The sequence below is a fragment of the Bos mutus genome, chromosome 17 (assembly GCF_027580195.1).
Source record: "Bos mutus isolate GX-2022 chromosome 17, NWIPB_WYAK_1.1, whole genome shotgun sequence".
Lineage (NCBI taxonomy): Eukaryota > Metazoa > Chordata > Mammalia > Artiodactyla > Bovidae > Bos > Bos mutus.
This window is the reverse complement of record NC_091633.1, coordinates 43386812-43403774: the sequence shown is the minus strand read 5'-3', so window position 1 is coordinate 43403774 and position 16963 is coordinate 43386812. Positions and strand designations below refer to the sequence as shown.

Genomic DNA, 16963 nt, shown 5'->3' with positions numbered 1-16963 from the left:
CACTCCAGTATTCTTCCCTGGGAAATCGCATGGACAGAGGAGCCTGGTGGGCTACAGTTCATGGGGTCACATAAGAGTCTGACACGACTTAGTGACTAAAACAACAATGTGTGTGTGTGTGTGTGTGTTTAGAGAGAGAATAAAAACAGTACTCAATAAATAGTGGTATGCAAATACCTGAGTAACCAAACTTTTCATATTCTAATGACTGATGGCAAAACCAAGAACTTAGATAATCTCTTGTAGGTAACAGGAAGTCACCTCCACTTCACCTGTAATTCATATATTTTCACCAGCTCCTCTCCTAGTCTCCTCTTCATGACCACCAAGGAGAGCTAAAGGACCTCAGAGGAGGCTCAGAATAGTACTGCCTTGATTTTGGCAACATGCATATTGTTTCTTCAGCTAACTCAGCATGCTTGAGATCATTTTAACAGCATAGTGTTATCATGTGGTTTCAGTAGAAAAAGTCCCTATGTAAAAATAGCACCTTCTTCCTCAGCATGTCTGCTCCTTTAATGAAAATAAGACTTTAGCTTAGATTGAGCCAATGCAGCTATCAAGAAGTGAGCTAAAATCTCATCTGCTTCAAACACTGTTAGCTAAATTCACTAACCATGGTACTTACCACCATTGACAATAAGAAAGACAATGCAGTAAGATACACGAACAATACAGGATAATTCATGCCCAATACACAATACTTAAGTAGCATTTTCCTAGAATGAGCCCTCAGAGAATGCAGTCAATGAGAAGAGTTGCAATTGCTCTGCAAGAATATTTGCAGCAATATAAACAAACCAAAAATGAGGGGAAAGAAATAAGTAACACTCTCAAATTCTTATAAAATCCAATTAAAAAAAAAAAAAAGAGGGATACACTAATATAATTCAGGCCATATGGCAACCTAGTAGGTTGCTTCTTCTTGGAGAACGATGTTTCATTCATTCTACAAGCCTGCCGGCATTCTATCACACCGTGTTCTGTTTTGGCATTGGAAAAGTATGTGCATTATTGATATGAAAATAAAAGAACAAAGGTAGTTTTATTTTATACTTTTAAGGAAAGACAACTATATTTAAAATGTAGGTTCAGAACCTATTATTAGGTCATCAGCAGCATCTCATATCATCTTCAGAATCTGTTCCATTATCAAGTCATGACTTGATTAATTATATTTAGTATTCCCTCAGCATACACAATAGTATGGCTACAAACATATACTTCTACAACAGACCTATCCACAGGAACACCATCAAGGAATAGAGAACAGGAAATAACTGGAAGTATGTCCATCTTATGACCATCAGAAATTTCACTTTCAGGTCTTCCCTGGTGGCTCAGTGGTAAAGAATCCGCCTGTCAATGCAGGAGACATGGTTCGATCCCTGATCTGGGAAGATCCCACACACCTTGGAGCAATTAAGCTGGTGCGCCACAACTACTGAGCCCGTGCTCTGGAGCTGGGGAGGCGCAACTACTGAGCCCACGCTGCCTAGAGCCTGTGCTTCACAAGAGAAGCCACCGCACTGAGCAGCCCACACCGCAACTAGAGAGTAGCCCACTTTTGCCACAACTGGAGAAAAACCCATGTAGCAACTGAGACACAGCACAGCCAAAAATAAATCAAGTAATTAAAAAAAGAAATTTTACTCTAAATGAATGAAATTTACTCAGACAGAAGAAATGTTACCAGGAGCTTAATTTTGGGCCCTACAAGTCTCTAAGCACATTTATTAGGGGGAAAAAAGGAGAATTGCAATTTTATTTTATAATCCATTTCCCCAGAAACCAGATCTTTAAGAGAAAAATGTATCTTTTTGGCAAACCCTAAGATACCTTTAGCAGAAACTCTTTGAAAGCAGTTTATGGCTGTCAGATACCTCTTGTTTATTACAACAAACAGAGATCTCCAGAGTCTCATTTCCTTTGGTGTTACTGCAGCCTTTACCTGGGTATGAGTAGCTGTCTGGGATGCTACCTGTGCAGATTCCACATCTGCCTCTTTTTCTCCTATTTGAAAGTAATCCTAGAAGATGTTCACCCGGCCAGTTAAGAGGGACCACAGGACCTTGCGCAAAGTAGGCATTCAGCAGATGTTAGTCACACACTGCCTACCTCCTCCCTCCCAGTCCCTTTTATCTGAAGGAAAATTTAGAATCAACTGACTTACAGGCTGTAAGGGCATTATATAGCTCCCAGAACTATCTCCTTAGTTTGCAGCCAAAATAGATTTCAGGGGAAATATAGGTCAAACATTTGGGTGAAACTAGTCAGTGGGCCATTTGGTGGAAGATGGAGTCAAATTTAATAAAAGTTCAGGTACTGATGAAATCAAGTACCTAGAGGTTTGTAATGAAGCTGTGAATGTGAGTGAGTTTACTGAGAGGATGTAAGAAAGAGAAGGTAGACGAGGACAGAACCACATATATGGTCATGGGAGGAGGAACAGAGCTCTGAAAAGAAAATAGGAAAAGCAGCCAATGAGCTAGGGAGAAAATTAATATTTACTTGTAATAGAAACCATAAGAAGTGAATTCCAAAAAAGGAGGTTAACTGTGTTAAGAACTACAAAACAGTCAAGGGTCTGCGAAGACGTCACTGATGACTGGGCAGTAGCTAGTTAACCTAGTTATAACCTCTGTCACTTCTTAGCTGCTACAGAAATTGGCTTTCAAGAATTAAGAAGTGAATCCAGGAGAAGAAAGTAAAGGAGATGAGAAAAGTTACTCTTGTAGGAGATTTCATGGTAGTAGGAAGAGCACTAGCTTAGCATGTCAGAGGGGTAGCAGAGCTGAAGTCTCCAAGACGTGCACATGCTGCTGAGTCATGGCGTGAGTACCATGAACATGCTGCTGCTGCTGCTAAGTCGCTTCAGTCGTGTCCGACTCTGCGCGATGCCATAGACGGCAGCCCACCAGGCTACCGTCCCTGGGATTCTCCAGGCAAGAACACTGGAGTGGGTTGCCATTTCCTTCTCCAATGCATGAAAGTGAAAAGTGAAAGTGAAGTCGCTCAGTCGTGTCCAACTCTTAGCGACCCCATGGACTGCAGCCTACCAGGCTCCTCTGCCCATGGGATTTTCCAGGCAAGAGTACTGGAGTGGGGTGCCATTGCCATCTCCGACCATGAACATGGTAGACTACAAAATGAGCATGAAATCCATCCTTATATGTATGATGCTTCTCACTGTGACTTTGTAGTCTCTCCCATCAAGATGGAGCGTATTTCTCCCTGAAATTTGGATTTGACTGTAACTTGCTTCGGCCTCCAGGTCACTAGCAAACATGACACAGTAGAGACTTAAAAAGTGCTTGCATAATGAGGTTCGCTTTCTCTTGTCCACCATGTAAACAAGCCTAGCTTGTCTGCTGGATGACAAGAGATGACATGGAGAAAGGTCCCAGCTACTCCAGCCCTCACTGAACCGTCCCAGATTAGGAAAATTATCTAGTGAGCCACAGAATGGAGAGAGATAAGAAATGTCTTTTGTTGCAAGCTACTACACTTTGGGATGGTTTTTTACACAGCAGAAGCTATCTAATAGGATGAGATATCCCCCCACCTCACACACGCCATGCAGCTTGTGGGATATTAGTTACCTGGGATTGAACTGGGCCCTCAGTAGTGAAAGGCCAGAGTCCTAACACTGGATCATCAGGAAACTCCTGAAATATTTTCCTTTTGTTCCTATTCTCTGGACTAACTTAATTCTGAACTAATAGTATGAGACCCAAGTGTTGAGTAATGTCATCTTAGAAAACAAAGGAAAATAAAACTTGTAACAATAATTTTCTATCTGGTGATAAGATTGCAAAAAATCAAAAGCATACAGAATATAGCTATGGATTTAGGTAGCATCAATGTAAAAGATGTCCAAGTATCAAGGAAACTCCCTGCCACCAAGTCTATGCGATTTATTTATGGCAGAAGCCCAGGTCATTTCTAAGTCTTTATATCATAACCTGCTGATAGAGGATTCTATAAAAATATGGTGCAGTTTTTAAAAGATCACTGATATGATTTCTGTAACAGCTATCAGTACACAAAAAGGTTACAGATAAAGTATTAGAGCACCACTGGTTAAAGCAGGAAGAATAGAAACCAGAACATATGTGGGACCTGGGGTTAAGAGTGGAAGCCAGCATAGTGGTCATAGGCAGGAAAGACGAGCATCATTTCTGGGCCCAGGAAAGACTGCGGTGGAACCCTGCACATTTCACCAACCCCTGAGGAGGTCCGGTACTAGTGCTCAGGAGTAAAGCTGATGTTCACAGCAACGACTCAGAGCTGTTAAGAAAACATTAAATGATGTTCAATATACTTGGTTTGGGCTTCCCAGGTGGCTCAGTGGGTAAAGAACCTGTCTGCAATGCAAGAGACACGTGAGATGTGGGTTTAATTTCCGCGTTGGGAAGATCCCTTGGAGGAGGGCATGGCAACCCTCTCAAGTATTCTCGCCCGTCAAATCTCATGGACAGAGGAGCCCGGCAGCCCACAGCCCACAGCCCACAGGGTCGAAAAGAGTCGGACACGACTGAGCAACTAAGCACACACGCGGGCACATACTTGGTTTAATGAGGCCAAGAAGAATGGAATCTATTTTAATACAATTTCCATCATAGTAGCTAAATTTTTTAAAGTTTGCTACTTAAAGGGTCTAAGCTTCAGTTCAATGAAGCACTCACTTCTTTGTAACGTTTCATTTTCTGACAATACAGATCAGTGGTGTATTTATTTAGACATAGTCAGTTGGCATTTATTATAGAATGCTAAGACTGCAACACAATAATTATTTGCAGAGACAGAAAGGAAGCATTGTCCAGCAAGTGGAGAACAGAGCAGTACCTTGTTAAAATTAGGAAATAAATATTGATTTTTTTTCATGGTTTCTTTTTCAAAAATATCTGTCAGCATTCTGTGGCCACCATTGTTTTTAATTCACATTTCTCTGTGGATGGATACTATTTAATATCATTATTCACTTTGCCTCTTCACTCGGCAGGTACTACAGTGACCCCTGGTTTTTGTTCACAGTTTCAGGTTTTTAGATCAGCCTCCATGAAGAGTCTCTCTTCAGCAAGCCTACATTTTTGACTCCCAGTCCTTCTCTATCTTTACTGTTGTTTCGTGAGTATGACATAATTACTGTCATCACAGTTCTCGTGACTAAAAATATTCATTGAGGACCAACATACCAGTTTTCACGTAGGAAGCAATTAGTGGTTCTGCAGTCCTTTGTCCCACCTTGTCTGTTACATCATTCAGCAGGTCTAATTCTGGAGCCAAATTCCCACTCCCCAGGCTACATGCACTCATCACTTTAATCAGTGGGTCTTTGACCTAAGCCGTGGGCTTTATAATGTTCTATCAGCGCTTTTACTATGTTCTCAAACTTCTCAATTATCTCAGTTTAGTTCAGTTCAGTTACTCAGTCATATCCAACTCTTTGTGAGCCCATGGACTGCAGCACGCCAAGCCTCCCTGTCCATCACCAACTCCCAGAGTTTACTCAAACTCCTGTCCATTGAGTCAGTGATGCCATCCAACTATCTCATCCTCTGTCATCTGCTTCTCCTGCCGCCTTCAATCTTTCCCAGCATCAGGGTCTTTTCAAATGAGTCAGTTCTTTGCATCAGGTGGCCAATGTCCTGGGAGTTTCAGCTTCAGCATCAGTCCTTCCAATGAATATTCAGGACTAATTTCCTTTAGGAAATCAATTATATAACATGGGCTGCTATTGCTAAGTCACTTCAGTCGTGTCCGACTCTGTGCGACCCCATAGACAGGAGCCCACCAGGCTTCCCTGTCCCTGGGATTCTCCAGGCAAGAACACTGGAGTGGGTTGCCATTTCCTTCTCCAATGCATGAAAGTGAAACGTGAAAGTGAAGTCGCTCAGTCGTGTCCGACTCTGTGTGACCCCATGGACTGCCGCCTACCAGCTTCCTCCATCCATGGGATTTTCCAGGCAAGAGTACTGGAGTGGGGTGCCATTGCCTTCTCCATAACATGGTCTAATACTCCACAAAACCAGTTCCACTGGTTTTTGACTTGGATGAAAGTGTTTCTAAATTCAACGTTAAGTATTTTTAAAGTACAGACTTGGGTGTAAGATTTGAGTTCTAGTCTTAGTTCTAGAATAAGATTATTTTGAGCTGATTACTTTTGAGAAACTACAGGCAGAGGAGAAGCTCTGAAACAGAGTAGACGTTACCCTTTTAGAAGGGACATTTATATTCATAAAGGAAGTCTCTATTTAAGCATCTCTCTGTACCAGAAAGAGGATGACTCCAAATCAGAAGAAACTCTTGTCAGTGGAGATGGCACAGACTTAAATCTGCATAGCAAACCTTACCCTTGTTTACTGAGCCTTTTCTGGTAACCTCTCATAAGTGGCTTCCCCATCCTTCCCACAGCTTCCCTAGTGGCTCAGCTGTAAAGAACCCACTTGTAATGTAGGAGATGCAAGAGACACTGCTTCAATCCCTGGGTCAGGAAGATCCCCTGGATGAGGGCATGACAACCCACTCCAGTATTGCCTGGAAAATCCCATGGACAGAGGGGCCTGGTGGCTACAGTCCACAGGGTTGCAAAGAGTCGGACACAACTGAAGGGACTTAACATGCATGCATCACCACCCTTCCCAATCTTCTTTTTGTCTTTAGGGGAAAACAGGATATAAACTGGTAACTTGGGTCATCTCAGGGAGTTACACAGTTACTTTGGGTGGGTTTTCTCTACAGAGCTGCCTGCCTACAAGACAAGCTGGCCCTCTGTTCCAGCATCCACATGGTATTCCATGTGGTCTGGAGGACCACATAGTGAGAAGTTAGCCGGCCACCCTACCTTCTGCCTGGGCGTGTGCTCTGCAGATCCAGTATGTTCCTCCCATAAGTCCCAAGGTTCAGACTTGAGGCAAAGGAGTAGAAGGCCTGATTTCAGTTGTAGTCCTATTCTCCTAGTCTAGCCTTTTTCAGCAAGAAAGCAGATACTTAGATTTTAATGGACTCTGTGACTATTTGTTATTTGGCATATCAGAGATCTTAGTAACACCCTACTAGTGGGAACAGAATTGAGTATAAATTTATGTCTTCTATTTCTCCTCATTAGTACATAGTTATTATGGGAATATGTTAAGAGGAGAACCTTATACCATGAAGTACCTGCAGTGCAACCTTTTTCATTTTATAGACAAATAAAATGAGGTTCAGAGGGACTGATCACCCAAGCTTACATGCGTACACAGTTGCTTAGAATCCAGTTGTCCTGACTTCTGGCCCAGTACACTATTACTCTTAGCAAAGCATAGTTTAAAGCAGGTCTCAGCTTGTGGGCAAAATTCTCTGGAACCTCACACTAAGTTCTGACTCTTATCTCCTAGGTTTCTATCCCATGACCAGTTTGGATCCAATTATTGCAAGCTTCTGGTCCTCTTACCCACCTGTTTATGAAGGGCTGTGTGCATCCTAAATACGGGTATCTCCCAATACATCTCTAGATTGCAAGAGAATGAAGAGTCACAGATGCAATTACTGAGTCTTTTGAATCAAAACCACCTAATTTGGAAGTAAGGCATATACGGTCAATTCTAACATCCCAGGAACTTTATAGTATCAACACTTTTTCCATGGCTAAGCTCTGTGGAATTGTCTTACTCTTCCTTTTTTTAAAATATTCGATGTGCTAACTTTAGAGCCCACTAGAATGATCAAAGTACTATAGCAATGATATTCCACATCAGTATATAATTATGTTTAATGACAAAATTAGGCAGAATTCTTATGAGAAATATTTACATATAACACATATACACCAGGTGATGGATATGACTATACGTGAATTTCCCAGCTATATACTATGCTAAGTCACTTCAGTCGTGTCCGACTCTGTGCGACCCCATAGACGGCAACCCACCAGGCTCCCCCATCCCTGGGATTCTCCAGGCAAGAACACTGGAGTGGGTTGCCATTTCCTTCTCCAATGCATGAAAGTGAAAAGTCAAAGTGAAGTCGCTCAGTCATGTCCAACTCTTAGCGACCCCATGGATTGCAGCCTAACAGGCTCCTCCGTCCATGGGATTTTCCAAGCAAGAGTTACTGGAGTGGGGTGCCATTGCCTTCTCCAAGCTATATACTACAAGTCCCAAATCATGCATTTTCCGATCATCCCAACAAAGGCAGAGGGGATAGAGACCTTGGGCAACGCATGGCCTCTACAAATTACAGTTGTATTTCCACTTCCAACTCGTGACAATGTGTTCAATCCCAGCTTACTGGGTGGCATCAAAGCACTGGTCCCTCGCTGCATAAAGGTAGAGAAGCCCCATGAACCGAGCAGGATCAGTGACTGGTCTCTGTAGGGCCCAGGTGATGCTGACTCTCAGACTGCACATATAACTGTGTGTGTGTGTATTTGGTAGTGGAGGAGAATGGGTAACTTGGCAGTACAGCATGAAAGGCTTCTCTGAACTTCCCCTTATGCCCTGGCTTCCTGGAAGCCAGCCACCTTCCAAAGAGAAACAGCTACTGCGGTCACAGTGCAGAGAAACACCAGGGCAGAACCTCTAGTCTACTAACCTGAATGGCTGATGCTTTAAATGTCCTAATGAGAGATTAATAGGGATGGTGTTTTTTGGAAATATTCATCCTTTTTTTTGGTAATCTCCTTTTTCGCCATTATCATTCCCAGCAGTGTAAGCAGAGGACCAGACAAAATCTACCTTTTGTGGAGGAGTTATGAACTTAGAAAAGCCACTACCCAATAGTGAGGGGAAGGGGGAAACTGTTCTGTCTTGGAGATGATGAGAATCAAGCAGTTAGCCATTTGTTCTCTGATTAGACCTCTGTTGTAACATTCTGGAGGAAAGAGCAATGAGATAGATTTCAAGAGAAATCCAAAGGTAGAGAGAGTCCGTGCCCCTCTCCTCAGGTCAGAAAATGCCCTAATGGTATAATTCATCAGCAGGCACATTTTATCTCCAACTCCAGCTCCCAGTAGACAGCACCATGTGAGGTACTCCCCTGTGGCCAAGAAGCCTCAGCAGAGTGGTGGTGATGGCCCAGTACAGTATGCCGCAACTATAAAGATTCCTAGTGTTGCCACTAAGACCCAGCACAGCCAAATGAATATTAAAATGAAAGAAACCAGCAAGGATCCAGAGGAGAGAGAACCCTTGTGTCTGAGACTCTCTATCTCCTCCCCCGATACGGGTGTGTGCCATTTTTGGAAGGAACAACAAGAGAAAGAGAGAAACAAGTTGGAAAGGGTGGTGTGGTAGACAGGGAAGGGAATTAAGAAGGCAGATGGAATTAAAGTTGCTATATGAGAAACGCTAGGCTGGAAGAAGCACAAGCTGGAATCAAGATTGCCGGGAGAAATATCAATAACTTCATATATGCAGATGACACCACCCTTATGGCAGAAAGTGAAGGAGAACTAAAAAGCCTCTTGATGAAAGTGAAAGAGGAGAGTGAAAAAATTGGCTTAAAGCTCAACATTCAGAAAACTAAGATCATGGCATCTGGTCCCATCACTTCATGGGAAATACGTGGGGAAACAGTGGAAATAGCGTCAGACTTTATTTTTTGGGCTTCAAAATCACTGCAGATGGTGATTGCAGCCATGAAATTAAAAGACGCTTACTCCTTGGAAGGAAAGTTATGACCAACCTAGATAGTATATTGAAAAGCAGAGATATTACTTTGCCAATAAAGGTCTGTCTAGTCAAGGTTATGGTTTTTCCAGTGCTCATGTATGGATGTGAGAGTTGGACTGTGAAGAAAGCTGAGTGCCAAAGAATTGATGCTTTTGAACTGTGGTGTTGGAAAAGACTCTTGAGAGTCCCTTGGACTGCAAGGAGATCCAACCAGTCCATCCTAAAGGAGATCAGTCCTGGGATTTCTTTGGAAGGAATGATGCTAAAGCTGAAACTCCAGTACTTTGGCCACCTCATGCGAAGAGTTGACTCATTGGAAAAGACTCTGACGCTGGGAGGGATTGGGGGCAGGAGGAGAAGGGGCCGACAGAGGATGAGATGGCTGGATGGCATCACCGACTCGATGGATGTGAGTTTGAGTGAACTCTGGGAGTTGGTGATGGACAGGGAGGCCTGGTGTGCTGTGATTCATGGGGTTGCAAAGAGTTGGACACGACTGAGCGACTGAACTGAACTGAATCAACTGACCTTAAAGTAGAGAGATTATCCTGGATTGGTGGTTTAGTCGCTTACTTGAGTCCAACTCTTGTGACCCCGTGCCAGGCTCTGGCCAGGCTCCTCTATACATGAGATTCTCCAAGCAAGAATACTGGAGGGGGTTGCTATTTACTTCTCCAGGGGATCTTCCCAACCCAGGTCTCCTGTATTGCAGGAGGATTCTTTACTGACTGAGCCACCAGGGAAGCCCTCATGTAATGTAAGAATCCTTAAATGTGGAATAAAGAGAGGAGTCAGGGCAGAAGGAAGAGATGGAAGAATTTCGCCTGCTGATGCTGGCTTTGAGAATGGAAGAAAAGGGCCATAATCCAAGCAATATGGAAAAGGGAAAGTAAAGAATTGTCCCCTAGAGGACCCAGAAAGGAACCAGCCCTGTCAACACTTTAATTGTAGCCTAATGACACCCATTTCAGACTTCTGAGTTGTAAGATAATAGATCTGTACTGTTTTAAGCCACTAGAGTTACGTTAATTTTTTCAGCAGCAACAGAAAACTAATGAAGGTAGCAAATTGTAGTGACTGAATAATTATTCAAAATAAGACTATCTGAAACTAGAAGAGACTAAAATGGCTTTAAATGCTAATTTTAAGTTGGTTTTGTTTTTTTCCCCATAGCACCTAGTGTGGGGAAAGCTAGTGAAGTAAGATTAGATCTTTTCTAGAAATCAAAAAAGCTACCTTTTGTTTTTCACAGTTCTGAGTACAGCAAGTTAAATTTGAGACCTTGTTGCAACTTTTGTTCTGAGCCTTGATTTTCTGTTGAAACCAACTCCCCTTGGAAGAATCACACATTAAACTTTTCAACATAAATAAGTTTATCGGATTGCTTCTGAAAACAGGAGCTGAGTAAAGGGAGAACAAAGGAAGTAGAGTCAAGGCTTGAGCTCTGAGATTCTTGCAGGGGGACGTGCTGAGGCCAGGCGGGTCCTGTCTCAGGGTGGGGTGGACACCACCCCCTCCCCACCCGCGTCCCCAACACCTCGCTGTCCTTGAGCAGAACAGTCACCACTCCCCCTGGACATTGCTCTCTGGGACCAGTCTCAGAGGGGCTGTAAACTCTGCATTGTGTGGCACTGAGCACAGGTAGGAGTTCATTATGCCCAACAGTGAGACCAATCACTTCATGCTATTTAGGGTTTTCACATCTTCATTGCTTCTTTCCGCTGCATTTTAGATACTCGTGGTTTCAGCTCTGCGCTTGGAATCCCACACTTCATTACTCGTCTCTGACCCTCCAAAGTAAAGACTTTGTGAATCAAAAGCTATGTTATTTTTAATTTTTAAAATAACCTTTCTGTCACCCTCACCATTGATTAGTATTCTCTCTTCTCAAAATGAGTCTTAACAGTATAATACTAGCAAAAACATTGAGTAAGAAATGGTAAAATGCCACATTCTAAGCATGCCCCAACACCACTGTAATGACTGCCCTGGATTTGTTGTTTCAAAGACACACAAATGTGTGGCGGTACTTTAAGGGCAACTACACACATACCACGGATGATCTGAAGTTCACCCTCAATTTAGCAGCAGTTTTTATTTAGAATAGGGAGTGGGGAATAATGCAGCATCAGAGGAGGGAGGCAAATGAGAATCTAATGCCAAAGTCACTGGGAGGCATTGGGATCTGAGCTTCAGTCTAAGTGGGTTCAAAGTCACTCCAATACTCTGACTCTCAGAGGTGACTTACCCTCTCTGTACCTCTATGTCTACAAAAGAAAAAATATTAGGGTGGAAATAATAGTGCCTGTTTCATAAAGTTAATGTGTGACCAAATAATTCATATAAAGCTCTTAGTTCAAGCTAGGCAGTAAATGCTTGATGAATACTAGTGATTTTAATACAGAACCCAGAAGTTGAGAAATCAACACTTTTGCCAGACCACAAATATGTTTCTCATTTATGGTCCATATTTACTATACATCAAGGTAAAAGTCTAGTTCACTGTGATGCCCTCCTCACGTGAGGCTGCTGTCCAGTTCCACACATACCTGGAGTGCCTGAAACATCTGAGAAGACTGATGCTGTTTCCAGGTTCCCTTATCAGCGCTCCATTCTGTTTCCTAATCCCTGCCCTTCTCCATGTGGTTCCAATATCAAAATATTTAGTCCATCTGTCCCAGAGGGGTTTGGACTTTCTCTTCATTTGTGCTTCTTGAAATAATATGCTCCTGAGGCACAGACTGTTCCTTCATCACTAAAAAAGGTCAAGCATTTATTAGTCTGTGTATAAACATGACAACAAAGGAGCCCTTGTAAAAATGGAATGTTCAGCTTGGATAGAACACAGAGGAGTTCCTCTTGGATCTGGCAAATTCCCTTGGATTTCATCTCTTTTAAATACACCACGTTAATGTCACTGTTTCTTTCTGGCGTCTCAAGCCTTACTTCTAAATCTACATGAACCCTTTGAGGTGCAAGTTTCTCATTTATACAGTCTGTAAGTGCAATTTCTTTTTCAATTCAAACACATTAACAGTTTCTTCTGATAAAGCAATCCTCCTACTATGAATAAGAGGTGTGCTCTCCTGCGTGTCACACAACCGCCTGTCACAAAGAAGGGAATTGACTTTGCTTTGCTCACCAGCAAGCATTTCATACAAACATTATTCCCACTCTTTTGGGCAGCAACCCATGGAAGCCAGATCTCTGATTTATTAATATCTTCCTCTTTAGTTGTCCTCTTCCGATGACCTTGATCCAAAACACAACTCTCCTTCTATCACCTTGGTCTTCATATTCATCATGGCAGCCAACCACCAGCTACAAATACAGGGAGCCTATTCCCTTGATACCTGATCCTTTCAGATTAATCTCTCTTGATAAAACACAGCCTTTGATCCAGTGCTATGCATAATCTAGCTTTAAATCTAGCTTTTCCAATTTCCACGTTGTTGGTGCTGTTCTTTAAAGAAGATTCTTTTGGTTTCCTTCTTTGAGGAATGAAGAAGAGATGACTTCCATACTGAGACATTTTCTAGCCAGCCTCAGGTAAATCCTATCTTGGAGAATGGTGACCATGTTTCATGTCCCTTTAAGGCTAACAAGAGTAAAAAATATCCATCTTTAAAAAAAAGTGAAAAAAACTCCACTGATTGGAGAAACCAGATTTTATGTTCCTAGTGAGGTGTGCAGGTATCAAAGGCTCATTAAAAGCAGTGTGATCACTGCATTCCCTTCTCTGCTAAGACTGCTTCAGTATGAGAACAGAGTTGTTGCTCTTCTTCTTTTCTCTCCTCCCCTTCTCTTCCCCTTCCAGTTCTCTTTTCCCCTTATCCTCTTCCTCTCTCTTTTCATCTTTCTTTCCACCCCCCAACCCCCATTTTTGTCCAAAGCTGCCTAGGGAGGCTTGGAAAAGAATCTAAAGTGCATTGGCTCAATAAACACTTATTTTACTGCTATGATTTTCTCTGGTGTATGGCAGGAAGTCACATGACAGTCCTTTTTCAACTTAATGTCAACTTGCATTATTTTGTAACTATGTAAGTGAATGTCAGCCCTAAAATTCAGCAGGCTTATCCTTCTCACAGGAAGTACAGAGTACATTTCATTCAAATAAATGAAACAACATCTGCTTTCATGGGCTGGCCCCAACTTACTTTTCTAGTTTCTTCTTTTACCATACTCCTTCACTTCCCGCTCCCCACCACCTGCCTCCTTCATACAGTGCTATTAGTACACCATATTACTCCCTCTTCTCTGAGGTTAGAGCAATTTATGAGCTCCAACTAGGTGAAGAGATGAATGAAATAAGCTGTGCAATTACAACTTGTGCCTTTGCTCATACTTTTCCCTGTTTTTGGAAAACTACCCTTCCCACTATCCCATTTTTAGTGGGGAAATTTCTACTCATTTTCCAAGGCCCAGCTTGCTGCTGTCTCTGCTTGATGTTTTAACTCAATATCACTGTCTTCCTCCTCCTTACATTCACAGTTTTTTAATTCTTAAATGTCACACTCACTTTGTCTTTGTTCACTTACTTGTCTTCCTCTCCCCTTACAAGTTCCTTCATGGTACGGCATGTCTTGTTCATCTCTGTATCCCCCAAACTTAGCACTACTAAGTGGGACAATTTCTATCCCATTCTTTGCGACGCCATGGACTGCAGCACGCCAGGCTCCTCTGTCCTCCACGATCTCTCAGAGCTTGCTCAAATTCATGTCCGTTGAGTCGATGGTGCTATCTAACCATCTCATCATCTGCTGCTCCCGTTTCCTTTTGCCTTCAATCCTTCCCAGCATCAGGGTCTTTTCCAGTAAGTCAGCTCTTTGCATCAGGTGAACAAGAACTCTAAAACACATGCCCCCTACATGATGAAGTCGTATTAACATCTTACTGTGGGGTTGCTGTGGAAAGCTTCTCAAGGAAAACCCATGAGGGCATGAAGAAAATTACCCATCACTGCTGAGCCTTCAGGAGCATTTACAGCAAAAGATGCCTTCAGATGAACATTCTAATTTATTACTATTGAAAGAGTCAATTCCTAGGTAGGTTGATAAGTCCAGGGTCCCTGAGGAGGAGAAAGGGGTCTGGGGCTCTCAAGGAGAAGAAAAGGACAAACTTTTTTTCTACATTGCTTTGTCTTAGTCAATGTAACAATGTATCCTGCTCAAGGACATGTTTCTCCTTAACAAAACATTCTGACTAATCTTGTTATCTTAAGACTGTATGTTGTGGGAGTGGGTCTGATATGACTTTTTTGCCCTTCTAATCTTGTTAATTTAAGATGTATGTGTGTTGTGGGAGTGGGTCTGGTAAAAGTACATAATGCCTTGATAAACTAGTGAGTGGGGCACTCTCCGTCCCCTTCTGCTGTCTGTGTCAGAAGCTTTCTCTGTCCCTTTCTCACTTTAATAAAACTGCTACACAAAAAGCTCTTGAGTGATCAAGCCTGGTCCCTGGTCCCAAAGCTAAATCTTCTTCAGAGATCATGAACCCAACATCGTTCACCGTAAGCTATCACTATGATACTGATTATCACAGTTTAATTTATATTAATTTGGATTTACCTTACTTATATTAAAAGAATGCATGGCCTTCTTCCTTAAATTGTTTAAATTAATATCAATATGATTACTTTTTTGTGTTATCTTTGAGGAGGACAGGAGACTCAGCTATCTATTCTTCTATCCACCACCCACCCATCCATCCGTCTTTCTATCCAAGTTATTCTTTCAGTTCAGTTGAGTTGCTCAGTCGTGTCCAATTCTTTGTGACCCCATGAACTGCAGCACACCAGGCCTCCCTGTCTATCACCAACTGCCGGAGTCAAGCCCTCTTATTTAGTGGGTTTTATGGATGGGGGAGCCTGGTGGGCTGCCGTCTATGGGGTCACACAGAGTCGGACGCAACTGAAGTGACTTAGCAGCAGCATGCAAGTTCCTGAGCCTAAAAAGATGAATAGGACCAGATTCAAGACCCAACACAGTGACCACCCAGTATGAGGAATTTGATCTAAAGCAAAAATTAGGCCAGTGTTCAGGATGTGTATCAAATTCTTTTAAAGCAAAACCCAAGTATATGCTTTAGGCAGCATCTCTGTATTCCTTCAGTATACTAATGTTCCCTGACATTATTTGCTATCACTGATAAATGTCAAAGGGGAGAGTGATATTTTGGGAATTGATTTTTTTTTTTTTTTACTCTATACAAAAATAGATTATAAACACATATGCATATGTCATAGAAAGAATTTAGGCTAATATTTCTATACAGGGATAAGCATTAGCATATTTTCAAAGTTCACAGTTACATTCCTGTTGTCAGTTATAATCATCTGCTGGTTTGAATTCCTTATTTTATGATAGCTATCAAAATCTATTGGTAATATGCAATCTGATTAAATTTAGCAAGAGTATAAGAATTTTATAGTCATAGAGTTCCTGAAAGAGGCTGTATGATTCAATATTTTCATACAACCATCTTTATAAAGGCATAGCATAACATAAACCAACAAATACTGATCCCTAAATAAACTTAACACAAAGTTATAACTCAATTCAAATTCATAAATGTTTAATTTTTCAGTTGTTTCCTGTTTAGGACATTAGTCTAAGTCAGTATTTAGTTATAACATACACTAGGTAAGCGCTTTGGAGGAAGCACGTAAATACTTATGCAAAGCACAAATGAGTCAAAGTTATCCCTGCTGTCATGCTACTCTACCACAGGCCCCATTGCTCCTCTTGGAAGGCTGTTGGTACCTGCAGTGTTGGAGGAGGTACTAAGGCAAATCTGGACTGCAGTAAAGAGAAATGAAAGACACAATGCCTCTCATGCAGGTCTCTGGAGAAAGCCAAGATTTCTCTAACCTTGGAGAAGCGTACCCTCACAAAGAAGCCCTTTCCTTGATCTGTTAGCAGTTGGAATGGTATGCCATTCAACTTTATTTAGTTCAAGAAGGCTGTGGGGGCAGTGTCAAAACAGCAGGCACAAGGGCTGAAGGAGCTTCTATTATTCATCACATGTTGGCAGCTTGACAGGTAAAGACCAGTACTGATGAAGCAGACAAGTCACTAACTTCATTTTCCTACTCCACTCAAATGGCATGAATCAGTCAGCTCTGCTGCTATGCAAACAACCCCCGTCACCCCCCCGATTTTTAGTTAAAACTACAAAGGCTTTTTCTGGGATCTGTAATGAAGAAGACACACACATCAGCCTTGTCTTTGTGTTTTCTTCATTCCAGATCCAGGCTGAAACAGAAGTCCATTTTTTGGCCATGCCATTCTTATGGCAAAGAGAAAACA

The 16963-nt window shown here is 42.1% G+C and overlaps 1 non-coding gene across 1 annotated transcript in view; it reads right to left on the bottom strand.

Moving 5' to 3' along the window:
* LOC102268502 (vesicle transport protein SFT2A) overlaps positions 1 to 14226 on the bottom strand; it is a 78037-nt gene extending 63811 nt beyond the window's left edge. The window contains exon 1 of the transcript XR_001351918.2: positions 14195 to 14226. This is a non-coding gene — a transcript (vesicle transport protein SFT2A). The remainder of the gene's footprint in view (positions 1 to 14194) is intronic.
* Positions 14227 to 16963: the final 2737 nt, after the last annotated feature.